General features: G+C 44.5%; 1 long non-coding RNA gene across 1 annotated transcript in view; it reads right to left on the bottom strand.

Moving 5' to 3' along the window:
* LOC141580949 (uncharacterized) overlaps positions 1 to 24,327 on the bottom strand; it is a 138,583-nt gene extending 114,256 nt beyond the window's left edge. The window contains exon 1 of the long non-coding RNA XR_012513376.1: positions 24,247 to 24,327. This is a non-coding gene — a long non-coding RNA (uncharacterized LOC141580949). The remainder of the gene's footprint in view (positions 1 to 24,246) is intronic.
* Between the last annotated feature and the right edge of the window lie 3,213 nt (positions 24,328 to 27,540).

The following is a 27,540-nucleotide window of genomic DNA, read 5'->3' as shown; positions in this document are numbered from 1 at the left end:
AAATGATAAAGCTGGGGTTTAGAGGTGGGGAAACATATGACACTCTCAAATGATCATCTTATTTTCTCTATTTCGCTCCGTGCCAAGAAGGCACATTTTTACCTAGTAAGGGAAGGCAGAATGGAGCGAAGGAATGTGGCTGTCAGTCAATGTTGATGTGTCATTCCCTGCTTTTACACCTCTACACCCCAACACAATCCCCAACTTTCCTCTGCCCACTGGGAGACCCCACCTGGCCTTTGTGTGCCACAGTTCCCTTCATAAAAATTAGCTCCCCCGCCATACACACTGACCTTGACATGGACATTTCCTGAGCCCTGAGCTGAGCCCAGCCCTCTTCCTCCCCCTTTCCAGTAAGTTTTAGGGGGTCATGACCATGAGATGCTGGACCAGGATGGTAAGCATCAAGAAACAGGGAAGAAGAAGAGGTGTGAAGTCTGCCTTCTGCTCTGCTGGGATCATTTTCACATCTCCTTTGCCTCCACGCAGTTTTGGTTCCTGGCTGTTTCCAGGTGTGACTTGCAATCAGAATGGTAAGCATCTTCTCTCCTTCTCAGAGTAGAGGATAAAGACCTCATCTCAGAGCTCTCCATGAAGGGAGCTCCAGAGAGAGGTCTAGAACTTCCAGCACAAACTGCTAAAGAAACTTCATGAACTGTTGGAGAACCTGGGAAATGACTGATGACAGGGACAGAGCTCAAATAGTCTGGGACACTCTAGTAGCTGAGAAAGTTCCAACTCCAGGGTGATAGAGGACTGCCTGGCAAACCATCACCAAAGCAGAAGACCTGGTACAAACATGACAAGCTGTGGTTTATTACTGAGAATCAGTCCGTACACCCTGCCAGAGGTTCAGAAGCAAATTTGTCATCATTCTCCCTGGAAATGTTGGCCCACATTCTGAAAAGCATGGTCAGTAGTAGCAACAGAGATCTGTTCTTGCCAAAGACAATGTCACCGTACCCAGCCCTTCCCCCTAGAACAACCCAATAGGTGCTTCCTGGCTGCAAACTTGGGGAAGTGACTTGACCTGAGATTCCGCTTCCTAATTTGACCTGGTGAAGACAAGAATCACGGTTTATTTAAAGTGTCTAGCACAGTGCTTGGACCAAAATAGGACCTCCAAAATAGTTATGGTTGTAGTTTGTTGTTAAGGTGATGTTTTAAGTGCTGATGAGTACAAAGATGGATAAGATACTTCCTTCTGTTAAAATCTGCACTCCAAAGAGAGAGAACAAGATGAATGCACAATAACTATCATTCAGAACAGGATTATGAGAAGGTGTGAATTTCTGTCAAAATTCAGAAGGGGGAGGAATATGATCCCAGGTGATTGGCAAGGGGTGGGGGCCGGATTCAGCTGGGCAGGGAGCTAGCAGGGAAGGCTTCCTGGAAGATGAGAGTTCAACAGGGGCAGGTGTAGGATGTGGGTGGCCAAGTGATTGGGCAGAAGGAGCTGCAGAAGTAAGACCCCAAGTCAGGAAGACAAGGGCCTGCTGAGAAACATGAGTTATAAAGTGCAAGTGCAGGAAGAGTTGGGATGAGATTAGAAGGGGGTCTGGGGCCAGGCTGTGGAAGGCCCAAATGCCGGGCTAAGGAATTTATACTTAATTCAGTGGTCAATGTGGAGTCATTGGAGGCTGTTGAGCAGGAGAGTTGCTTTCTTTACAGCGGTGCCAGACTAAATTAAACCTAAACAGTACTTTATAGCTGGAAAGGGAAGACCCAAGAATAGCTCTTGACTCAGAAACAGGCATTGCGGAAAGTAATGAAAAACAGCCCTGACTAATCAAAGCAGAGAGGTTAATTAAATTTGTAATTATTGTGAAAGGCCATTAAAAACCCTAGTTCACTAGAGATAACTGCTGTAGTGGGGCTTGAAAGACGAACACATCTCTTAACCTTGGATAGGAGGATATTTGCTTCTCTGTGGAGGAGATAAGATTAAGGTACTTAATAAATGGTAGATAAACATGCACATGTGTGTGTTCTCTGTAAACCCACTCTCCATCCCTGCATTTATCCTTTATCTATGTAGGGTACTCCACAAGAGGTATCCCCAACCCCCAGGCCATGGACCACCATGGGTCCATGACCTATTAGAAACCAGGCCCCACAGCAGGAGGTGAGCAGAAGGCAAGCAAGCAAAGTTTCATCTGTATTTACAGCCGCGTCCCATTGCTCACATTACCGACTGAACTCCGCCTCCTGTCAGATTAGCAGCAGCATTAGATTCTCAAAGCAGCATGAATCCTATTGTGGACTGTCCATGTGAGGGATGTAGGCTGTGTGCTCCTTGTGAGAATCTAATGCCCGATGATCTGTCACTGTCTCCCATCACCCCCAGACGGGACCACCTAGTTGCAAAAAAAAAAAAAAAAAAAAAACTAAAAAAAAAAACCTCAGGGCTTCCACTGATTTTACATTATGGCGAGTTGTATAATTATTTCATTATATATTACAATAATAGAAATAATGTGCACAATAAATATAATGTGCTTATGCCATCCCAAAACCATTCTCCCACCCTGTTTGTGGAAAGAATTGTCTTCCGTGAAACCCATCCCTGGTCCCAAAAAGGGTGGGGACTGTTGCTCTATAATATCAGGTCAGTAACTCTCCAAAGGAATTTTGTACATGACAGATCTCTAATCTTGACCCCTTATCTATCAGGCAGGTGCCTAGATAACTCAACTTGCTCCATACTCCTAAAGCTTCCCATAAATTATTCAAATGTATTTCCATTCTGAATTGTTCCATGGTGGCTTTGAACAAGCAGTAGATTATATTAGTGATCTACTAATAGACCAATGGGGACTAGTGGACAGCTCACCATAGACAGTGTTGATGGAACTGGCCCTGAATCCCACCATCACCTTGAGCAAGTGTCTACACAACATGATCACAGATGTGCAGGATAATACTACTGTCTTGACATGTACATTACTTTGTGGTTTATACAATATTTTCACTTCTCCTGTCTCATTAGAGATACAATTTATATTCCCATTAACCCACTGAGGAAACTGAGGCTCAGAAAGATGAAGGCATCTACCCAAATTTATACTGCATGTTAGTGTCCAGAAAGACTAGAAACCAGATCTTATTTTTTAGCTCAGTGCTCTTTCAGCTACATCAAAGTGTATTTATTGGCACTTACAAATTACATAGTATAATTTTTGGCCCATCTCCTAAAGCCTAGCTGGTAAGAGAAGATGAATAAGAAAGCAATAAAGTGAAAATGAATACACATCAGACTTTATGGTCATGGTGAGTTTCGAGAAGGGAAAAGCCAAAGAAAGGCTTCCTGGAGGAGATGTGAAATTCTGCTGCTGCAGCAGAAACCCAAATTCTAAAAAGCTTAAACACATCAGAAGTGATTAGTCCCATGTGTCTAAATGTAAGCACCTAGGGATGATACAGCATAGAGCTTCTATGGCAGCTCCATGCTGTTGGAGATTCTGTCCCTTCCTGTGATTCTCTGCCTTCTTAGTGTACAGATGTGCATACACACAGCTTAGTGAGTTCAAGCCCTGCCCACATCCCAGTCCCAGAAAGGGGAAAGGAAAGAGGATTCCCTTCCCTTTAAGAATACAATCCGGAAGTTATACAAAGTTGCTCGTGAATGATCTTGTTTTGTTACTAGAGAAACTGGGACTTGTGGTCTTTGTTCTGGCCAATCACATTCCCAGCTAAAATTCTATCACTGTGAAAGAAGACGGAATGATTATTGGAGAATAACCAGCAATCTTGGCCATGTGCAGGAGGCTCAGCTGAGCCTTTAGCAATGGGCCAGAGTGGGGGTAGTGGCACAGGGCCAGTGATTTGGGGATGAGGAGGGGAAAAAGAGGGTATCCCAAGCAGGCTGGACTACATGATAAAGACCTGAGAGGTTCATCCTAGGCACAGTGAATAAACGTATCAGAAATGGCAGCTGAAGTAAGGAATAAAACCAGAGGTGTTCATTGGAGCTAGACAGATAATGAGCCTTGATGGTCCATCAAGATGATTCTCAGGGAAATTGTGTCTAAGGAAAATGTGTTGGTTGGGACAGCAGATGATGAATTACATGGGTTAGTGATGGGAGTCAGGAAGACCCATTCGCAGGCTCTTTCAACAACCTGCCCATAAATTGATAAAGACTGCCCAGGACAGATGCTCTGGATTGAGAGAAGGGGTGGCATGAGAGTGTTCCAAAGAAGAACAACAGGGCTTTGTTTCTGTTGGGCTATCGGGGTGAAGGTGCCTGGGAAGCTGCCTCCTTGACATACATTCTCTAGGGCTCCCCATGTACCCAGGCATCCTTCCTGCCTGTGTTCACAGCACATGATACCAACATCACATTCAATAACACATACTTTGTTCAACATAAGCTTCATGTGGGCACAAAACTTGGCACATGGTAGATACTCAGCCAGAATTTGTTGAATGAATGGCTGAATGAATAAGTAAGTAAAACTCAGGCACAGAACATGCTGGATACTGCACCCAGCAGAGGCCATTAAAATATTCTAGGAAAAGTCAGCTATCACATCTTTAGGATTTTGCCCAGAAAAAAGACTTACATGAAGTGTTTTCTGCAAACTGTCATAGTAACAGCAGCCATTCGTGACATCACGGAGTGAAATGGGACATTACTCTCTGAGCCAGTTTCTTTAGCTCAAACCCACAGAAGAAAATGCAGACACCAGGTAAGCCTGACTGTGTATATTCTGATCTTATTTTCTTCTTTTAAGTGCCCAGATTTCCTGAACTGGCTAGGTGTGGGTAGTTCCACTGCAATCGTTATTCCTGGGGCTTTCTTACATACTCCAACTTCCATTCCGTGAATGAATCAAAAGGAGGTTGCCTTGATGACCACTCACCTCTCTCTCCTCAAGCACCCTGAACAGCCTCAAGTGCTTCATTGAGATAAAAGCCCACAGAACACCCAGTCTCAGGACCTCTGATGACGCACAGCAGCTGAGAGGCTAACCTGAGAGGTGCTGCTGTGGATAAAAGCCCTAAAACTCTTCCTCCCCATCATATTTCCTGTCAGCTACTGCAGCCATTCACACTGACAGGTGAGCACTAGATGCAGTTCTGCCAAAGAGAAGCCAACATTAAGAGGCTCTTTGCCAATGGGCCCATGAACTGTTTGTTTCAGATAACTATGGCATTGTGACATTAGGTAACAGACTCATCAAACCCTTTCTGTGCCACTTAACGTGAGCAGTATCTTGTTCCAGCAGCCAGAAGTCTGTTATTTCACAAGTCCCTGGGTGTTCTATTCTGAGCTTCAGTAGAAGGGTAGGAGTCCCATGGCAGCCTTTGAATCCAAGATTTTAATATCTAAAACACCAGAATAAAAAGCTCCAAACCCAGCCTCAGTTTTACATTTCCATAATGTGAACCCAAGCAAAATCTATAAATTTATTAAAATAATTAAGCCAGAATAAAACTGGACCAAAATATATTCTCTGACCAAACCAACATTTTATTCTATTCAAATATTCCAAAGAGCTGAAAGATGGAGTCATATGGTAAATACTGCCAACATTTCCTAGAATGGGGATATTTCTTTTAAGCAGCATTGAATTTGGAGGTGAATGTTTTAAGACATTATTATTATGAAGCCATTTATTCTGCAATAAGTATATAGCAAGCCCTGTACCAGGTACTTCTCCTGCGTAACTTTGTTGAATTCTTGTAACTGATAGGTTGTCTTATTAGCCCCATATTATAGATGAAAAAATGGTTAGCGAGCCTATGTAGACTTCTGAAGGTCATACAGCTAGCCAACCACATATTTTAGCCTGAGTATGATTTTACTCTCATATCCATGCTCTCATAGGTAAAAGACAGAAAGGAGGAGGAGGAAGAGGAGAGGAAGAAGAAGGGGAAAAAAAGGAAAAAAGGAGGGAGGGAGCAAGGGAGGGAGGGAGCAAGCAACGGAGGAAGAAAGGGAGGAAGGGAGAGAGGGGACAAGGAGAGGAGGGAAGGAGGGAAGAAGGGTGGAAGCGGAGGCATATGAGGAGGAAATGGGGAAAGAGAAAGGAAGAAGGAAAGAAAAGAGAGAGGGAAAAATTGGGGTAGGGTGAACATGGAGACAGAAGCCAGTCTTGAAATCTAAACTGCTTGTCTTAGTGAGACAATGATCTGGCTAATTTGAAAGGATGTGTCTCACTAAGACAAACATGAGAATAATACTTGATGGGTGGCTTGAGAATAAAGAGAAGGACCTGAATGTCAAAGAAGAAAGCATTATTGACAAAGGTTTCTTGTATTCCTTCTTGTATTCTCTCCAACCAGGGTTCTAGCCTCTAGGATGCCACTGGGTTAAGTCTCACCCAGAATGCCGCTCTGCCTCATGATATCCTCCAACCAGGGTTCTAGCCTCTAGGATGCCACTGGGTTAAGTCTCACCCAGAATGCTGCTCTGCCTCATGATATCCTAATCCAAAGTGCATTTAATCCCTATCTTTGAGAGGATTCTGGGAAAGGTACTAAATCATATGGCTCCAAGGGTGATCTTATACATTTTAGATAGCAAATAGCATTTAAGACAGAGCACAAGCCATTTTACACTCTAAAATCAAACCCCATGCCAGAATGTCACTCCTTGACAGTGGTAGCAAGTACCACAAATGTGATATGTATATTAAAAGAGTTTTATTTTCTTTTTAAAAATTATTTTATTTTTATTGAGACAGGGCCCTCGCTATGTTGCCCAGGCTGGTCTCAACCTCCTGGGCTCAAGCAATCCTCCCACCTTGGCCTCCCAAAGTGCTAGGATTACAGGCATGAGCCATCATGCCCAGCCAAATTTGAATTTTCAATTTAGCTCTAACTTATTTAGATTGAAAAGACACAGTACATGTGGGCTGATAGAAGGATGAAGTGGGCAGGATACATATGCTTTTATACTTATAGCTTGTAAGACATAAGTGTTTTTGCAGCTAGGTCTTACAGTAGAAAGTTCTAGGAGGTGTTAGAGGCAGATGGACAAAAAAATTTCAACATTAAACAGAAGAATATGTGAATGTAGACCAACTCTCATTCAGAATTACAGGTCTGGGGACCTTACAAATTGATTTGTCCTCATGGGACCATTAGATAAAAGTTAAAATTGTTGTTATGTCCCACCTTACAAAACAAAACCAAGAAAGGAGATTGAATATTTTTTAATGATAAAATTTATGAGAATATCTAATTCCTGGAAAAATATTGAGAGATTTGCAACTGGAGGAGAATCTGAGGTCAACTTAGTGAAAAATCAGAGAGTTTGAAGCACAAACACACAAGCACAGATGAAAAACCCAAGCTAATTATGAACTCCAGAGAAATAGAAAAATTATGCAGCAAAGGAAAGTAATCACAGTTTATACTACATGAGTCAGTTGTATAGATCATCTACATATCTGTAAAATGCAAAGAATGACTATTGTAGCCACAAAAATTACAATATAATCATATTGCAGTAATAGGAGGTCCAGAAGGTGTGTGGGTGTGTGTGTATGTTTGGTGTGTGTGTGGTATGTTTGAGGGTTGTGAGGGGGCTGTGTGTGTTTGTGTGCATGGTGTGTATTGGGGGCTGTGTTCATGCGGTATGTTTGTGGAGTCTGTGAGGAGTATGGTGTGTGTGTGTGTGTGTGTGTGTGTGTGTGTGTGTGTGTGTCTTGATGGCAAAGAAGTAAAAGGGAGCTAGATCCTCACTTTACAGGCAAGAAATCCTAATAAGTAGCAAGACAAGTATACTCTATAAAGATATGAAGGTTAATGCCCAAAAAATGCACAAGAGTTGAAAATGGCTGTCTCCAGAGAACAGAACATTGGAGAAGAGTGAAGACCAGTGTTTTTACAATCTGATTTTTAAAATTCTGTGCATGTGTAACTTTGATAGAAGAAAAATCTTTTCTTAAATTATGCACCTATAATGATGCCACACACAGTTTAGCGCTCAATAAACATGAGCTATTCTTATTGACCATGGAATGGTATCATCTTTAAAATGGGCCAATGACAACAGACTCCATGCTTCTCCATGGGACAACCTCATGATGGAGCTTTCTAGAGCCCAGATCCTCCAAGAGCACCTCCTCTCTGCCACGCTCTGCGCTAGGCCCTGAGATGCAGCAGCGAACATTCAGACCCAGCTCTGCCTGTCCCCGGGTTCATTCTAGTGGGGATGACATAAGCATCACCTGCATTTAGGACAAGTGCTGGGGGTGTTGGTTTGTTGTTGTTTTTTTTAATGCAATTTGGGAAGTGAGCACTTGGTTCAGTGTATTTGGATTTTTGGCACCAAATTTGGTTTGAGACCTGAATCTCGACTCCTGTTGGCTGGCGCTGACAAGGCAGCTAGCTTGGCTTGGTTTTGTAAGTTCTTGGCCATGGTAATCAAGACAGGTGCTGTGCCCTTAAGCCAGCCATGTTAAAATCCAATCAGGGCACACAACATTCTGAAGTGGATAGGCCCACCGAAGCCAGGTCATCCAGTGCTCATATTTAGAGAGAAAACAGATTAGGGACAGGAAACTAACTTGCAGCTCACCCAAGGTGGCACTGATGAACAGCTCAGAGCGGAAACTCTGACCTTCTGAGTGTATTACACCTCACTGAGCTGTTTAGAAGGCCCTTCACATTATGGGTGAATGAAGAGGATGTGAGCAATCGAATTTCAAAGTTGCTTTTTCTAGGCCCTTGAACTGATGTTCCAGAGACCAAGGCCAAATGTTGAAAAGCTGCTCCCCAAGTCCATCGGAACCTCTCTGCACTCCCTGAGCTGTATCAAGGCTCAGACTGTGACAGAGCATCTCCCAGAGCCCCATACAGTGATTCACAGAAGCGGTGGGTGGCTAGAGAAGCCAGCAGGAATTTAAAAAGACCTAAGGTACTCACGTAGGAATGAGCCTATAAATTCCTCCCCCATCACCGTTGCCAAGGCAATGCAGGTGGGCCCGGAGCCGGCTCTCAGGCAGGAAAATCCCCACCTCCTCCCTCTACACACATTGCCCTGGCTACATGTGGCTTTTTATGACAGCTCTCCTTCAGCTACTCCTTCTCCTGCAGAAGGCGGCTCATTTTATCCAGATGCCAGCTAGGTTGCAATATTTCAAGGAGCATGGAAGAGCCCATAGTATGATTTTCTCTGAGCTTTGACCTCTCCCTTAGAGATAAGCCCACTTCAAGCCCCTGCTCTGGGAAACTCAGAGATACCCAGCACTTCAACACATGCATTCCAGCCTCCCCTCTGCTCCCCTGCCTTCCTTCATAGCCACGTGTTCAGACCGTCCCAATTCATCAACCACATTATGCCTGAGGACTTCCTCACAGTAACCCGCCCTCCCATCTATGTCACCCACCAAAGTTGGCATGCAAAACACAGGCAAAGGAGTCTCCACCTGCTTTAGGAAGAGCAGTGTGGCCGCAATCGTAAGGGAAAGACAAAGCCAGCTGTGTTTTGACTGCAAGGACTCTTGTTTCTGCTCCCAGCAGGGCCAAGAGTGAAAAAGAAAAGGGGCAGCGGCATTTTGACTCCATTTCTGTTTCTTTTCCCCAGAGGAATTTGTGATGTCTTTCAAATTCCCCTCCCCTGTGCTGCTGCACACAGAGACACCGTTTTATTCCTAACCCAGCTGCTGCTATTCATGATGACAGCCTTGCCATATGCTACCACTCACTCGGCTCCATCAAGCAGCATCAAGTTCATCTTATTAGTATTTACCCCACACTTCTCTGGCAGTCAAACTCAGCTGCATCCAGAGCTGTCCTATGGGTGTGCCCATCCGCTGTACTCCACTGAGAATACTTACACATGTGTATGGATGAAGCGAGATGTGTTCCAGCTTCATCTGGGCTTGGTGCTTGTTGTTGCTTTTTTCAATTGGTGGGTTTTTTGTTTTGTTTTTGTTTGTTTGTTTGTTTTGAGACAGAGTCTTGCTCTGTTGCCCGGGAGGGACTGCAGTGGCACAATCTCAGCTCACTGCAGCCTCTGCCTCCCCAGTTCAAGCGATTCTCCTACCTCAGCCTCCCAAGTAGCTGGGATTACAGGCATGCGCTACCACACCTGGCTAATTTTGTATTTTTGGTAGAGATGGGGTTTCACCATCTTGGCCAGGTTGGTCTTGAACTCCTGACCTCAGGTGATCCACCAGCCTCAGCCTCCCAAAGTGCTGGGATTATAGGCCTGAGCACCATGCCCAGCCTTGTGGAACAATAATTTATTGTTCCTTTGTTTGGTGCTTGTTAAGATGAACCAAAACAGACAATTAAGGACCAAAACAGGACAGGAGGAAGGTCCATTATAAATGTTAACCCACTGTTGTCATTCACCAGACTGTAGATGCCTAATTAATCACCAATTGCATCAACTGGTGGCAGATGAGAGTCAAGCATGTCATTTGATCTAGAGATAATCTATTTATGAGCTGAAGCATGAGTAGGAGTAAGCCTCAGTGAATGGGCACATGTACCAGATAGAGTGAGAGGCAGATGGAGCCCAAGCATCTGAGATAGTCCTAAGTCTGGGGAGGGAAACTGAAGACGAGCACATGTGCCACCTTATCCACTCACTCTAGCATGGTAGTTTTGTCCCAAAAGAGCCTGGGCATCCTACTCCCATCCCATCTCCCCTTACCTTGAATATCACCTCTAGGTAAACCCAGGGGAGTGTTTCGTTCTTAAGCCTGTCCTCTGAAGAAGTAGGGACAGGTTTGTATGGCCTGAAATCAGTAAGACCTGTGGTGACCCTGTTTCTACCCAACTGTGGAAGCTCCCTGCCACATTAAGAAATGGAATGAGTTAGAAGTCACAGAAAGATCTAGGAGCTAAAGACCGTGAATACACTTTCAAAGCTTATTTGAGCATTTCTTTTTTCTTTTTAGGTATTTGAAGGATGAGGCTTATAAACTACCGAAATAAAATGTCATTGTCTAAGATATGGCAATTGACATACGTAAGTCAGTATATACAAATGAAATAGATCACTATGAATACTAAATTAAATGCTTTCCCTTTTAGGCCACATGGGATTGTCAGAGATGTGTTGAGGCAGACTCTAAACTCTGTCTCCAACCTCTGCAAGATCTGGGGTCCCTTTCGGGAGCTGTCTCAACCATGGTGTCTTCAGTCAAAAGTGGGGATGATATCACCACATCTTAAATGTGAGAAGATTAAATAAGATGATGGGTATAAAGCCTAGCACATCATGGGTGCTCAACTCATGTTGGTTCTCTCCTCCTTATCTCCTTTTTTCTCCCAAATCATAGACTTGCTGTGTCAGTATCAGCACAGACCTAGAACAATGAAAAAGGTACAAAGAACAACAAGAACATATTTTTCACCTTGAATAATGTGGGTGGAGGACAAGAGAGACTGCAATATTACTGAAGAGAAATAAGATGAATGGACATTAAATGATACCTATCTGGACTGACAGTAGGAGCCCATTCACACATTTCTCCAAAAAGGAGTAATTATTTTAGACGCACAGCTCTTCCTTCTATCCCCTTTTCAAAAGAAAAGAAGAGAGGCTTAATAACTCTAGATGGAGGCTATCAAAATCTGCCTTTACTGCTTATCTTGATGATTTCGTGCATATTCCTCATCGTCCAGTGAATATTATTTTAGACAGATGTGAACATCTGGCTCCAACTACCAAAACAAGCCTCCTGCCACTTGGGAGTTAAAACATGCAGGTTCTGGGCTTTCTGCAGAAAGGACTTTTTAAAAATTGTAAGATGCTTCCATGAGGCAGAGCTGTGCATGCCTGTGTGGTCTGTGAGCACGATGGCAATGGGAGGGCTCCCCCTCACAGAAACCCCCAGAGCACAATCTCGAGAAATACATTGGGAGGCAGCCAGGCATGGGGACTTTCCAGTCTGCCCTTCCCCACCCTGCCTGTGACAACTCAGCTCATGCATCGGGCAACAAATCCCATTCATGAAGCTGTCAGTGATTCCTGAATTCATTAAGAGACTCGGAACCCATCTTGCTGAGGTTCAACAGTGGGTTAATCCCAGCTAACCTAAATTATTGTTCCCTGAACCCAAAGGAACGTGAAATTCTGTGCTGGAGCTGTATGTCAGCACAGTTATGTAGAAATATATCCGACCTCAAATGAGAGAGAATATACGACTATGTGAGTACCTGGGGAGCTGCGCTTCTCCCTCCAGCCCAAGGCTTCCTTTTATTGCTGCCCTCAGGGCATCCAGAGGCAGAGATCGGACCACAAAAATCTGTTCTGTAAATAACTGAATCTCATAAGGGTCAGTTGTATTTTTTTCATGCTCCCCTTTTAAAATCCACAACTGTAGGATGTATGCTATCTTCCCCTTCTACCATGGAGACAGTCACCGGTAGGGTAGGGTGGGGAGGGAGGACATTGCTGTATTCGGGCCATCAATTTAGAAAGCACATGAGGTTACAGTGTCACTTCATGAGGCACAACTCTGCAAGGACCAGTTCCATAGCATAGTAAGATTAATTCGCACATTAGAATCTGTGCATAATCTTTACATGCAGTAATTATAGTCTATAGGCTCCAGACATAAAGAAACATGCATTTTATAATACTGGATTAATAAAAAAACACTCAGGAGTTAACATTTAGCTCACAAATTAGAGAAAATATTAAATTCACTGAGAAATAGGCAAACTATAAGGCTGTAAAATGGTCTATTATAGTCAGAAAAATCATCTGCAATGTGAGAGTGCTGAGTATAAGACCTCACCATAAATCTACAAAAGAAAGGCTACTTTTCTAGACTCAGAAGGAGAGAAGGGAATAAAAATCACATCAGCAATGTATATTGCTCCCAGATTACAAAATTAGGTTTTATAGGGAAAAATTCAGCCTGTAGTAATGGTCAGTAAAAATGACCAGTTTTATAGAACAGGAACTTGTAGAGATAAAGGGGAAAAGGCAGCAGGAAAAAAAATTAAAATGCCTCCCACAGAAACCTGTCCAGACATAGAAATTCAAAGGACTTCCTGCTCTTTTTTTTTTTTTTTTTTTTTTTTTGAGATGGAGTTTCGCTCTTGTTACCCAGGCTGGAGTGCAATGGCGCGATCTCAGCTCACCGCAACCTTTAATAGAATAAGCTCAATTGAGATGAAGTAAAATTATGGATGAAGCAGGGAACGTTATTTGACCAAACTAAGAATTTTTTTTTTTAATAATCATTCAAGAAAGAGCAAAAACCACTATAGTTATCTACCATGGATAGAGGTTGTTCAGCGCTGGTAAAGTAATTAAATCTGTGGCCAGTCACTAAGCGCAGTGGCTCATGTCTATAATGCCAGCACTTTGGGAGGCTGAGGTGAGCAGATCACCTGAGCCCAGGAATTCAAGACCAGCCTGGCCAACATGGTGAAACTCCATCTCTACAAAAATACAAAAATTAGCTGGGTGTGTGGTGCACACCTGTAATCCCAGCTACTCTGGAGGCTGAGGCACAAGAGTCATTTGAACCCAGGAGGCAAAAGTTACAGTGAGTCTTGATTGCATCAGCCTGGGAAACAGAGCAAGACTCCATCTCAAAAAACAAACAAAAAAACTGTTGCCAGAAGCTTACCATCTTGCATGCTGTGGTTTGTAGCAATGGGTAGGTTCAGCTAAGTATAGCTAAGGCTGTAGTTCAAGACTTCAACTTCAAATATATGATAATAAATGGATTAAGCCAATAAAGTTTTATAAGTGCAAACCTAAGAATATATTCTTTAATGGCTTCTATGAAATATGCTGGAATCGGGCCAGGATATTAACACACATTCTGGCCAACACATGAGGCGTTTGGTGATTTGAGAAAAGCAATAGAGGCAGGGAGCTCCCCGTCAGAGCTGTCCTCGCGGCATTCACACCCACAGTCATGAATGAATGATCACTGTGAAACCGGCATGGCACCTAATGCTCCAGACACAAAGATGGGAAGTTTCTTAAGATGCTCACAGTTAGCTACCAAAAAATGTTTTAAAAAAATCAATCGCAATGTGTAACAGGATTGGGAATGACTTCCGTAAGAGGCTGAAAAGTCTCTGCATTGAAGAATGAACCCAGGAGACAAAGTTGCAGTGAGCCTTGATTGCACCAGCCTGGGCAATAGAGCGAGACTCCCATTTCAAAAAAGAAAAAAAAAAAAAAAAAAAAAAGCTGTTGCCAGAAGCTCATCATCTTGCATGCTGCGGTTTGTACCAATGGGTAGGTGCAGCTATGTAGCTACCTATGTGCTCTCCAGTTTGCTATCGTGCCTGCCTATCTTCCTGTAAAAGGTAGAAATAAATAGCTAACTGACTACAACCCAAACACTAGGAAAGAGGGAGTCATTTCATTTTACCAAGGGTGGGATAAGGTGGTGCCAAGCGTTTATTGAAAGCATTTGGCTTGATGACACCACTCCCCACCTCACTCCACCCCTATATTATTGGATATGTGGCCAAGCTATGGCTCTTAGGACAAAATCAAAAATCTAGCTTTATTTTGTTTTAGGGGGTCTGGGATTGGGAGCTTCATTGAAAGGTTTTTGTGATATAAAAAGAATGACTACCCATAATCCCCATGTATCAAATGAAGAAGAAAAAAAAGAATGACTTACCTGCTGCAAACCCTCCCTGCAGTCACTCTTCCCCCCCGCTCCCATCTTTTTTCTTTTTTTTCTCTTTTTGGCTTATATGGAGACATGAGCAGGAGCCATAGCAGCTATCTTGCCACCGTGAGTAAAAGGCTAAGGAAACTGCAGAAATAACCCTGGCATCAGAATGTTTGCATTCTAATGTCACAGTAACCCTGACTGCTAAGCCAACACCAGTACCTGCCACCTCCTGATATCTTCCTATATAGAAAAAAATCTTCCCAGATGTGTTTAGACCACAGTGGTTGGTGCAGCCAAATGCATTCCTCAGTGACACATTTTCTAAGGAGTCTATCTCATGCTGTAACTCCACGAGTCAAATGTTTACAGTGGTCCCTTACTGCTGATGAAGGCCAAACTCTTTTGCGTTTGTAGTTAGTCTGACTTCTCCCTTCCTTTCAGCCTTACCACCCTTATTCCCAACATGAGACTCTCCGGTGGAGCCAGGATGGCCTCTTCCGTCTTGTCCCAGCTAGCAAATTCAATTTTCCTGCTGTTAACTCCTGTAGCCCTAGAAGAACTACACGACGATGCACTTCTCCATTTCTACCTGGTCCCCATCCCTGAGCACTTTCTGAGGGCCAGGACCAGAGCACATGTTTACTTTTCCATGTCTCCCATGATAACCGGCATGCTAATGGGGACATGTGGGGAGAGAGTAACGGAATGTCTGGCAGAAGCAGAGCTTAGCTAGATCTGCTCTAATCCCCTCTTTTTGATTGAACGGCCAAGATCCAAAAAAGGTGAAGGGACTAACTCAGGGTTACACATTGGAGTATTAATAGGCTCAGAACCACACCACCAGGCTGCCGGCTCTTCAATGAGCATATTTTCCACTATACCTCACTGTCTAAAAGAAAAGTGCCAATTAGAGGCACACAAAGTAACAAAGCTGGTGATGACTACAATGGATGATTACGTCTTTTCAGAGGGTATGAAAAAGAGAGCTGAGCAGAGGCTCATGTGAAGGAGCTTCTTCAGTGTATAATTAACTGTTGCCTTCTTTGCATTGTTCCAGTAATAAACTCAGCAATGAGCTGCAGAACACCTTGCCTGAAGGAGCAAGAATAGCAATGCCAGTCTTGTCGGAAGACATGGGCTGGGGTCTTAGGCGAGCTCTGAGTCACTGGGTCCATTTCCCATTCGTGTGCATTTATCATGGCACCTGACATGTACACCTCAATCCCACTCCTCTTTCTAACAGGCTGGGAACTGTGCTCCAAACTGTTTTTTGTTTTGAGACAGTTTCACTCTTGTTGCACATGCTGTAGTGCAACTGTGCCACCTTGGCTCACTGCAACCTCTGCCTCCCAGGTTCAAGCAATTCTCCTGCCTTAGCCTCCCAAGTAGCTGGGATTACAGGCACCTGCCACCACATCCAGCTAATTTTTCGTATTTTTAGTAGAGACAGTGTTTCACCATGTTGGCCAGGCTGGTCTTGAACTCCTGACCTCAGGTGATCCACCTACCTTAGCCTCCCAAAGTGCTAGAATTACATGTGTGAGCCACCGCACCTGGCCAGCTCTGAGCAGTTTTGAGAAGTGAAGCTTCAGAGATTATAAAAGACTGTGATCCCCAGAATGACTTGACTGGAGGCCCCTGAGAAGATGGAAGTTATAAATTCACAGTCATAAAATCTTAGATTTTGGAGCTAGATGAAACCCTGGAGATGACCTAGTCCAATCTCTTTATTTTAAAGATGGAGAAACTGAAGCCCAGGGAGGGAAAGTGACTAACCTACGGTCACACAGCCAGGGGTGGCAGAACTGTCAGATGCCGTGTTTGTCTGCTGCTTCCTGGGTACACACATTACTGGCCACAGTTCCCAGGCCTTGTCTTTCTGGTGCCAGAGTGTCAAATGTCTTTCAGAGCCCCCTGAAATGTCATGCTGCTTACTGGAAAGATACGTGGATTGCTGCCTAATAAGAAATGAGGCAAAGCCACTTTTTCTCCCCAGTTAATCGAAAACTGGACATTGAGGCCTCCCTTTCCTGCAACATGATCTAAAATGTTACATAGGGTGAGTAAAGGATTTGGCAACACTGCCAGCACCTTTTATTTAAACAAAGAAGCCAGACAGATCAATGGACAGGGTGAACTACACTGTATGATGTTGTTTGTCTTAATATCCACTATGAAGCTTTAAAACTCTGTAAGTTTGCAGAATCACAAAGAATGAGAACTAAAAGAAGCCAAGGAGCAGAGTCTGGCCAGAGTCAGATACATAAACAGTGACAGAACCAGTATTAATAGAGAACGAAATCCCTGGGCAAGATGACACACTGAGTTAATAAAAGGCCAGGGACCTCTTATAAAAGGCACATATAAATAGAAATGTTGAATTACAAATGCAAACCCCTATGACTGCCTGGTGTTCCAGCCCAGCAGTTTTCCAATATGTATGCTGGAGCCACTGAGGCTGCACCTCCAATCAAGGCTGGTTGAGGTCACACATCAGTGCAGGTGTCCAGAGGTCTGGGCTTGGCGAGGAATGCTCTTAAGATCACCGTCTTGAAATTCTTATCTTTGAATTCTTATTTCAGATGGGAAAGTGAAGAACGCGCCAGGATCTGGGGGCCTTGTTTCACACTCAAGCCCTACCACCACAATCTCCCTGTTCCCTGGAAAGTGTTCTTCACTGCCTCCTAGTCTTGGTGTCCTGCCCTTATCCCACCTCCCCAACCCCACCCTGCAATGGATCCTGCCCACTGCCTGGGGCATCAATGAGATCATGTACGTTGGGGATGGGGCAGTGTGCAAGCTGTCATTCTCTCATCACTCTTTGCTGCCAGTGAGAGCCTGTGCACAGACAAGGATGCTGGAAGGTTCAAGGGTGTCTCAGGGCAAGGCATAGTGGCAGCTGTCTCCATCCCTGGCTGGTAACTGTCCTCATTCTAGGCTGGCAGTACTGTGGCTGTTCAGTACATAACCAGGCAAGTGTGAGCCTCTGCCTACCCAGGTCCCAGCTTCTCAGTGTGAAAGTTGTGATCCCTTGAGAGTCGCCAGTCTGTGAGTTAGGGCTGACTTCCATGACCTGGGTGGGCAGAGAGCGTCAATCTGGAGACTGACAGAGAATGTCCTGTCCTGGAGTCTATTGGGCCACACTGTGAAGTCACAAATATGGGTCCCCAAGAACTTGGAAGAGTCCATAATGGCCCTTGCAAATATCCCCATGCCTGAGGAAGTGCAATAACAAATAGAAAAAATTTTTAAAGCATAATAGAGAAAGAAATCAGAAAGAAAAGAAAAAGTGTAATATTTTGGTACATTTAGCAGCACTTTTGTCTAGCTTTTGAATAAGGAAACCGCAATTTCATTTCATACTATACCCCACAAATTATATAGCTGGTTCTGCCTCAAGCTTAACCCAGGCCCTGGGACCTATCACATCCATACAGGACATTAAGGATCCAAATGGCTCAGTAATCACGGAATAGGAAAGTAATCCTTGCTGAATATGTACTCTTTAATTTCTGCCCTACATTGTACTCCAGAGTTATTGCTACCTACGTGTCTTGAACTCTCTGTCTTACTTTCCAATTGAGTTTTGCTCTAGAACAGGGGTCCCCAGCCTCTGGGCCATGGAACCATGTTGGTCCCTGGCCTGTTAGGAACTGGGTCGCAGAGCAGGAGGTGAATGGCAGACGAGTGAGCGAGCATCACCACCTGAGCTCCGCACCCTGTCAGAACAGTAGCGGCTTTAGATTCCATTGGGAGCATGAACCCTATTGTGAACGCATGTGAGGGATTTAGGTTTCACACTCCTTATGAGAATCTAATGCCTGATGATCTGAGGTGGAACAGTTTCACCCTGAAACCGTCCCCTGCCCCCATCCGTGGAAAAATTGTCTTCCACAAAATGGGTCCCTAGTGCCAAAAGGTTGGGAACCACTGTTCTAGAAGACCAGTCCCTAAGATCTGTTACCCACATCTTCCTAAAGTTACTGGCTTGTCAAAATATCCAGCCTCTCATCCCATAGGAACCTCTCAGGCCTCATATCCTGGGCCATTGGGCCCTTCAAAGAGAGAGGAAAGAGCCAACATCTGACAGGGGCCTGCTCCATGGCAGAGCTTCACCTGAGTGAGTCCTCAATTCCACATTCTCTTCATTTGAAACAACACTAGCCCCAGCTGAGGCATGTTCTATTTTATGAGCCAGTTTCTTTGGTCTGGTTTCTTTGTATTCTGTATGGCCAGAAGTAACTAGGAATATTGTCTTCACCAAGAGAAAACTTAGTAATTTGAGATTGTTTAACCCATTAAAGAGTTCACACTATGTGGATAGGATTACCTGAAGGATGGTGGTAATTTTTCTGTTGATAAAAGGCAAAGTAAGCTGCGAATGGTGGCTCACGCCTGTAATCCCAGCATTATGGGAGGCCGAGGCGGGGATCACCTGAGGTCAGGAGTTCGAGACCAGCCTGGCCAACATAGTGAAACCCTGTCTCTGCTAAAAATACAAAAATTAGCCAGGCATGGTGGCACACACCTGTAATCCCAGCTACTCAGGAGGCTGAGGCAGAGGAATCACTTGAACCTGAGAGGTGGAGGTTGCAGTGAGCCAAGATCATGCCACTGCACTCCAGCCTGGGCAACAGCAAGAGATTCTGTCTCAAAAAAAAAATGGTAGCGGGGGCAAAGCAAAATAAATTAACTTTGAGCCAGGAGATTTAATACAGGGAGAAAATTCCTAGGGCTGGAAATTATTTGATGGAAGAGGATACTGAGACCCTAGAGAAGGGGTCCTTGATTCCCTGTAAACATATTTGGGTTGGAATTCACTCACTCACTGTGTGACCCTGACAACCCTTTTGAGTGTCCAGTGCTAAAATGAGGACAATATTACCTACTTCATCATTTTCTTTGTGAAACTGGCCTGCACTCAGTACTTAGTAGTTTTGTCTTGCATTTTAGTTGGAAATGCCCTGGTGTAGGGTAAAGAGCACGGATTTTGGGATCTGGCAGTCTTGAGTCAGAATTCCAGATCTGCCACTAACAGAATTACCTTCAGAGAGAGATTACTGCACCTCAGTTTTCTATAAACAGGAGATAGGCCACCTACAACACACCTGCTATGAATATTAAATGAGATAGTTGTTAATAGATTAATGTATAAACTGTCTGAAATGTATTAGCACTCAACAAACATTAATGTTCTCTTTCATCTAATTGTATGCAGACATGTGCGCAAGCACGTGGCTTTAATCAATAACAGAAAGTGAAATGTTGATGAATCCTAGGGTTTTTTTGTTTTTGTTTTTGTTTTTTTATTGCAAGGTGTGTGAAAGCCAAGCATACAGTGGTTCCATCGTGTAATGATGAGCACTCTGGACTCTGAAAGCCAAGCATACTTGGCTTTCATACAGAAACTCAAGATTTTTTTATTTACTCAGAGACAATACTGACTTTAAAGAAAACAAAATATCTAACCTAACAATGGAAATTTAAGCATCGCCCTAAATGATGGTCTTGGTCATTGTGGTGTCCCTGTTTTCAGACAGTGGCTGCCTCTGGGCTTTAACCTGGACCAAAGCCTCTGAATTCTGCTGCCCTTAATGGTGACAGGCACCTGCAGCACAGCCTAAGTCCCCAACGCCAGCATGGCCTCCAGGTTTCAGTGACAGGATTCCTCTCATCAGCACATCTCCACCTCTCCTTTCTCTCAGGAGATATGTTGACTCATTATACCTATTTTTAATAGAAAGGCAAATTTAAGCTTTAATTTGTATTTTGAAATAAATTCTCTTAGAACATGGATCCACTAGGGAATTAGTTACAAATGGCTCTTAGTGGTACACATTTAATGAACATTTAACCAAAGAAAGAAAATTGCTGGTATGCATTAATTTCTTTTTTTTTTTCCAGCTGAGTATTATAAATCCAATCTGTCCTTTCTCTTTAACTACTTTTGCCATAAAACCACTTTTTTATGGCTGTGGTGACATAGCACTGCTGTTTCACTTTATGATTAATAAAGTAATTAGCACTGGTTCTAATATTCTTAGCAAAAAGGCTGGGCTTTAGATATTTCTGTTGCACTAATAGGTTTTCTAAAGCTACGTGGTGCACAGGGAAGATGGCCTGCTGGGGCCTGTGGAACGCATTCACTAATGTACATCGTCAAGATCAATTGATAAATTACGTCAGTCTGGGTTAGTCATCATACAGAAAATATCATTAGAGATGAAAAAGGAATGAAAGGATACGGGCAGGGGTAATTTGGTTTTCATTGTTGATTTATGTTATGGAACTATTCTTGTAGGCAATTACCAAACCACAAAATGCCAGGGAAAATATAAAAATTCTGGAAAAGAAGAGCCTATTACAACAAGATATGTGGTACATAGACAAGAATGACAGCTCTTTTGAAACCAGCATCCCATGGAGTCAACTGGGAAGCATATTTCTGACTCCGAACACAGTGTCTTTGGGGCCACGCCAGACGCAGAACTGGATCCTGGGATCCGTTACGTCCTTCCTTCTGAAATGTGTTCTCTTAGTGTGTCTTTGAGGACAACTCAGGGGTGCAGGTCACAGCAAGGGTGGGCTAGGAAGAGAGCCACCATGGTCCGAGGAGCTGCAGTGCTGGTTCCTCTTGGAAACCTGAGGATGCTGAGCTCATTCACAAGGGAAACTCAGGGCCCTTTGTAGTTGCAAAACTAAAAATAAAAAATTGCATCTATGCATGGACATTGCTGAAAAACAGACCCTCTCTGTTTTCAGGGCTTGCCTTGGAAATCTATTAAAGCAATTTGATTCTTGGGACAGGATATAAATTTTCTTACCAGCCTTACAATCATTGACCTAATTGCCCTTTCATAATTCATTCATTCATTCAGTGAGCATTTATGCTATGTCAGGCCTGGGCTTGGCCTTAGGGAGACAACAATCCTTGCTTAGGGAGCCCACGGTGTGTCGTAAATAATAGTTTGGACTCTACAGTTAGACAAATGTGTATCCAGCTGTCACTACTTACTGGCTAAGTGACTTTGGATATGTTACTCACAGAAGCTAGATCCAACATTGGGACAGTAAGTATCCTTACCTCACAGAGTATTGTGAGGATTAAATGAGGTAATGCTAGCTAAGGGGCTGCAGAGAATCTTGCTCACTATGTGTGTTCAATTAAATAGAGGCTATAACTAGTATTATATTAAGATCATGCCACTGATTCAGGACTACGCAGAGACACACTTTGAGCTGCTTCTCTGGTGCTAGAAATGAATTCATATGGTCATCTGAGCTTTCTCTGTGCGGTCTCCGTGGGATCCATAGTACCTACCTGCAGTTTTCTCTATCAGAGAAAAACCAGCAATTGGTAGAGACTAAGACGCCAATACTGATCGGTCCAGGGCTCCATCGGTCAAACTACCCAATTCAGACAAACTCTGTTAAGGATCCTGGATGCTTCCTCTCTCTCTCCTCCTCCCCATCCTCTGCCCCTCTTCTTTATTTCCTTTCCTCTCCCCTCTCATTCTCATCTATCACCTACCTTCTCCTCTCCCCCTTCTCCTTTCCCCTGCCTGGTCATGTGGCATACACTTAGATTCTGCTTTGGTCTGAATATTTGCTTCCCACCAAAATGCACAGGTTAAAAGCCTAGTCGCCAATGTGATGGCATGAGGAGATGGAGCCCTCATGAATAGGATTACTGCCCTTATAAAAGAGGCCTGAGAGAGAGCCCTTGCCCTTCCACCATGTTGAGGACACAGCAAAAATGTGCCATCCATGAACCAAAAAGTGGGCTCTTACCAGACACTGAATCTGCCTCAATCTTGGACTTCCCAGCCTCCAGAGCTGTGAGAAATCCATTTCTGCTGTTTATAAGGTACACAGTCTGTGGCATTCTGTTATAGTAGTCCAAACAGACTAAAACAAATTTGCTTCCATTTTCTGTAAGGAAAGCATGGCACCCCTCGTGGTTCTGAATAATCTCTATCCCTCAGGAGCTAAACTGGAGTGAAACAAGAATTGGTTGCTCAGAAGGAAAGTGCGTATAATTCACTGACACAAATTCCTCAGAGCTGGAAGGAGCTTCAGAGACATCACCCAGCCCTTTGTCTTCAGGAGGGGAAGGTTTCATTTCCTTTCTCAGATGAATCTGGAGAGGTAAAGCAACCTGCCCAAGGCTGTACAGGTGTGGGGGTGAAGGAGGGGTATAAGCATGGCCTCTGCCCTGAGGCCACACTCTCCAGACATCCTGCACCTCATGGTGACAGTCACCCCTGGGTCACTGCTCTGTCTGTCACTCCTTTGCTGCTACTTTTCCTAGGGCTTGAGATGCTTTTCCAGAGTGTTTCAGATGGGTTCATTCAGCCAATGGGGACCAATCAAGGACTAGCATCCCTGTAAATGGTCAGGCGCAGTGACCATTTACAGGCTCACCCCTGTAATCCCAGCACTATTCGAGGCCAAAGTAGGAAGATCACTTGAGGTCAGAGTTTAAGACCAGCCTGGCCAACATGATGAAACCCCATCTCTACCAAAAATTAACCAGTCATGGTGGCACATGCCTATAGTGTCAGATACTCAGGAGGCTGAGGCAGGAGAATCACTTGAACCCAGGAGGTGGAGGCTGCAATGAGCTGAGCTCATGCCACTGCACTCCGGCCTGGGTGACAGTGAGATTCCACCTCAAAAACAAACAAACAAATACTTGGGGATACATCTGAACTTGTCTGTGCTCGAAGGCACTATAGTCAAACAACACCTAAATCAATTGTGTCTTCAGCCATCTCCCTTTCACTCGTTTCTAAAATCGTGTTGGTTCACAAGAGGCACCTAGTCATGGGGTGAATTAGTGCCCACGCCTGTGGTGAGATGCAGGGAGGTGGGAACTTCCAGGAGGCCCTACTCAGGAGCAATGGGACTCAGGGTAGGGCTGGATACCTGGACTCCAGATCCCTGTGCCTTGGTCTGACCTGCAAGCAAAGGGGCTAGCCTGGTCTCGGGGCCAGCCCCAGCTCAGGGCTCACACAGCTGTGTGCTGGGGCTCAAATTCCCCAACAGCCTCTTGAAATGTTCAAATAAGCTCTCAATCACCGTGCTTGTGCATCTGATTATCCCAGCTTTGCCCATAAACTCCCAACCAGACGCCTCTGTTCATCACTCGGTCTTGGCAAGAGAGGCCAAGTGGAATTCCAACAGTCACTGAGGAGCAGAGGGAGGCTTCCAGAAGGAGAGACATGACTAAATATTTTAGAAATTTCTCCTGCCAGTTTCTCTGTCTCCTCGACCGCCTGTGTTTCAAGACACAGAGGACATAATCCTGTCACCCAAACTAAGACAGCACTTTAAAATTAAGCTTGAAACAAGTACTTATTTCTGATTTTCAACTCACTTTCACCCAGCCAGAGCATGTACAGTCCAGCCAAACCCTTCATACTGCCTGCCTGCAGCATCTGTTTGGAGTGAGATCTTCTAGACATTAAGAGGCTTAACCCCACACAGACACTCACTGCCCCCAACATGTGTGCATATGCACACACACGCACAGACACAATCCTTTGTCAGCCCAGCCAAAGGCTAGTCATTGTGTCTTTGTGCCCAGAGTAAGAAACACAGCAGCTGTTTCTACTAAAATCAAAAGACCAAGAAGACCCTTCCCCAGCCACCTGGAGAGAGAACTGAATCTTACCTGGCTTAATCATTCCATAAAAGGGCCAGGGAAGCCATTCTGGCAGATTTTTCTCTCCAAGCCTCATTGAATTCTTGCCTATCCCAGGGGCAGGAAGTCAGCGCTAGTGCTGTGTGAGCAGCTGGTGTGGTCATCCATCAGCCTGCTGCCTCCTCTGACAACTCTCACACATGCCTCCAGTGCTGGAGGGTTCCATCTGGCAGGGACACCTATGCACCAACCCCAAAGGAGCATCAGGTCCCTAAAAGGTCATCAGAACCAATGCTAGTCTGCCTAACCAGCGGGGATGGCCCAAACCAACACTTAGGACTTGCCCTGGGTGCAGGGCCGTGGGCAGCTTCCTCAGCCCCTGTGGGCCCACAGTGGTTCCTCATTCACCCTGTGCCCTCTCTGCTCTCTCCCTCTGCCAGTGACCTGTGTTCCTCTCCTCATACTGTGCCAGGATGGTGGGCTGTGCATGTCCAAAGGCTGTGGCTAGCTCCTGAGAAACTCAGTACTGTAAATGCCAGGGCTGAAAGCGCTCATCAGAGCATGACATGCCAAGCTGATCCAGATTAGGCAGCCCTCCACCCACACCCAGACTGTGTTCTGCCCACTCCCAGCAGTGCCAGGGCTGCAGTCTCAGGGTCTGCCAGTTGACTCCGGAAATGCAACCACACAGAGAATAAGGTCCTGAAAATCCTCCCACCTCACCACCACTTACACACTACACACACCGACACCACACACAACACACACACTGCACACACACCACTCACACACCATGCACACATAACACATGCCATCTATACCACCCACACAACACACTACACACTCACATCACACATACACCACATACACATACCCAACACACTACACACACCACATATACCATACCATGCATACACAACACACACTACCCACACCACTCACACAACATACCACACCATATAACACACCACACACACACTACCACACAAACCATACCACAACACACACCACACACCACACATACAACCCCTACCACCCACACAACATACCACACACCCACATCACACACATATACCACATATACACACCAGACCACATACACACACACCACACACAACATACACCTCACCACTTACACACTCCACACACCACATACCCCACACACACCACACAGTACACATTACATATATAGCACACACCATACAACCACATACACAATACACAACGCACCCCACATATGCACACTACACATGCCACAAACACACACCATACCACAAACACATCACAAACACCACACATTACACATGTACCACACACCATACAACCACACATACCATATATACCACACAATACACACAAACCACACACAACACACCACATACCACATATATACTACACACAACACATACACACGTAAAACACACCACACACAGAGTATACACAACACATCGCATATATCATACACACCACACCTCCTACACACACACAACACACATACAACATACCATATCCCCACACACACACATCATACACAGATGATACACACATACTACACACCACTCACATCACACTCCACACACATACACACACACACACACACACACACACACACACACACACACACAAGAAAGGACTTCTTTTGATTCTCCTTCAAGAACCAAGTCAAAGGCTTGCTGTTCCTCTCAGTGCCATAAATCTCTTCCTCACCTTTGCTCCTATAGCACTTCCTTTATACCTAAGCTTGCTACCCTTCCCAGAATATCCAACGGACGTGGCTATAAGCAAACTGAGGGCTGGGACCTGGTCTTTCTCCTGTTTGTATTCCTGGTGAGCCTTGCAGAGGCCTGCAAAGTTCTACACTGAGTAAACATTTGTCAAATTAGAAACCAAAGACAATGTCTCCCCAGGAGAATACTGGGTTCAACCCCATCTCAATGATATGTGAAAACCACCTTTGGTATCAAGAGCCCTTCACTTCCTTTTCTACTGATCTGCTTTGAGAATTGAATATATTACTTCTCCAAACCTGAGATTTTTCCATGTTAAAAAAAAAGAAAAAAAAAAGAGGGAAGTGAGATTTGAATTGGTGAGTTATTAGGGGCTTTGCAGTTCCAGCAGCTTTTTATATGGTCAAAGCAAATCCTAGATTTCCCCTTTTGTGGAAGCCCCTCTGTTTCAGGTGCACAGCAGGCACAAGAAACAGTGTCAGGGTAAGGCAAGAGTCGCAGAGAGGGTTCCAGGCACAGAGAGGTCATGGACCCCAGCCTGATTCAGATGTCACAGCTTCTCCCATAGACCACACTGCTTTTTTGTCTGCCCACCTGTTTGGCTCACCTCAAGTATTTTCAGTCTTATTAGCATGTAGCCTGCTATCATTACATAATTTTGTGATAGGTCATCTCTTTAGTTTGTATGCAGAATCTATAATTTACAAAAGAGCCCAATTGTAAGATCCTCCATAGAAACATACTCTGGTGAAAACATTCACCTCTGGCGTAATCATACGAGAAGGAAATAGCCAGAGAAGAGTCTTTACAGGATGGAGCTACTGGTGGGCCTAGCCTTAGCCGGCTGCTCAGACCTCATCCTAAGTAGGTTACTTCTCTCTTACCCTTTCCACCACCCTCTTTTTAAGAGCAAAACTCTGGCCCACATGGCCTCTGTGCTAGATTGCCTCTGAAACTTAAACGCTGTTCAAAATCCTATTTTCCTCCTAGGAGAAAACGTATGAACTACTACCCTTCTCTCTAAGAATGTCTGGCCTGTATACAGATTGCCTTCCTGGGTAATGTATTCCTGTCCCCCAAGCTGGGTGGCTTTTAATCTGGATGCTATAAAAATATATGGTATTTGGGGCTGTGTTTTCTATGGCTATACTAGTTCCTGGATTTCCATCCAAACTGCCCACCCCAGCTCATTTACTCAATGCAAAGACAACAGGATAGCGTGCAATGTAATTGTTCTCACTTACATCTGTCTTCAGGGTTGTAAAGTAATTTACAAAATCTTAGAGCCCCTTCTTTCCCTGTCCTCGCTAGAGGAGCAACCCAGGTGGTTCACACCTGAGTGTGAGCTGCTCACAGTCAAGATTGGACCCTGGACCTGGACTTTGAGTCTCAGGTACCCTGCCACCACACTGTGAAAACAGGCTGGCCCCTTAGTTTCTCAGTTCTTCCTCTTTAAAGCAATAGATAAGCCTAAACCATCTCCAGGCCCCTGCATTAGGTTAAAAATAAGTCTGGCTGCTGAAACACACCCTAGACGACAATGTCTGACCATTGTCTCACACAAAAGCTGAAGCTGGTTTTAATGGCTCTGCTCCAC

The sequence above is a fragment of the Saimiri boliviensis genome, chromosome 13 (genome assembly GCF_048565385.1).
Source record: "Saimiri boliviensis isolate mSaiBol1 chromosome 13, mSaiBol1.pri, whole genome shotgun sequence".
Taxonomy (NCBI): Eukaryota; Metazoa; Chordata; class Mammalia; order Primates; family Cebidae; genus Saimiri; species Saimiri boliviensis.
The sequence above is the reverse complement of the archived record's forward strand: the minus strand, read 5'-3'. Positions and strand labels throughout refer to the sequence as shown.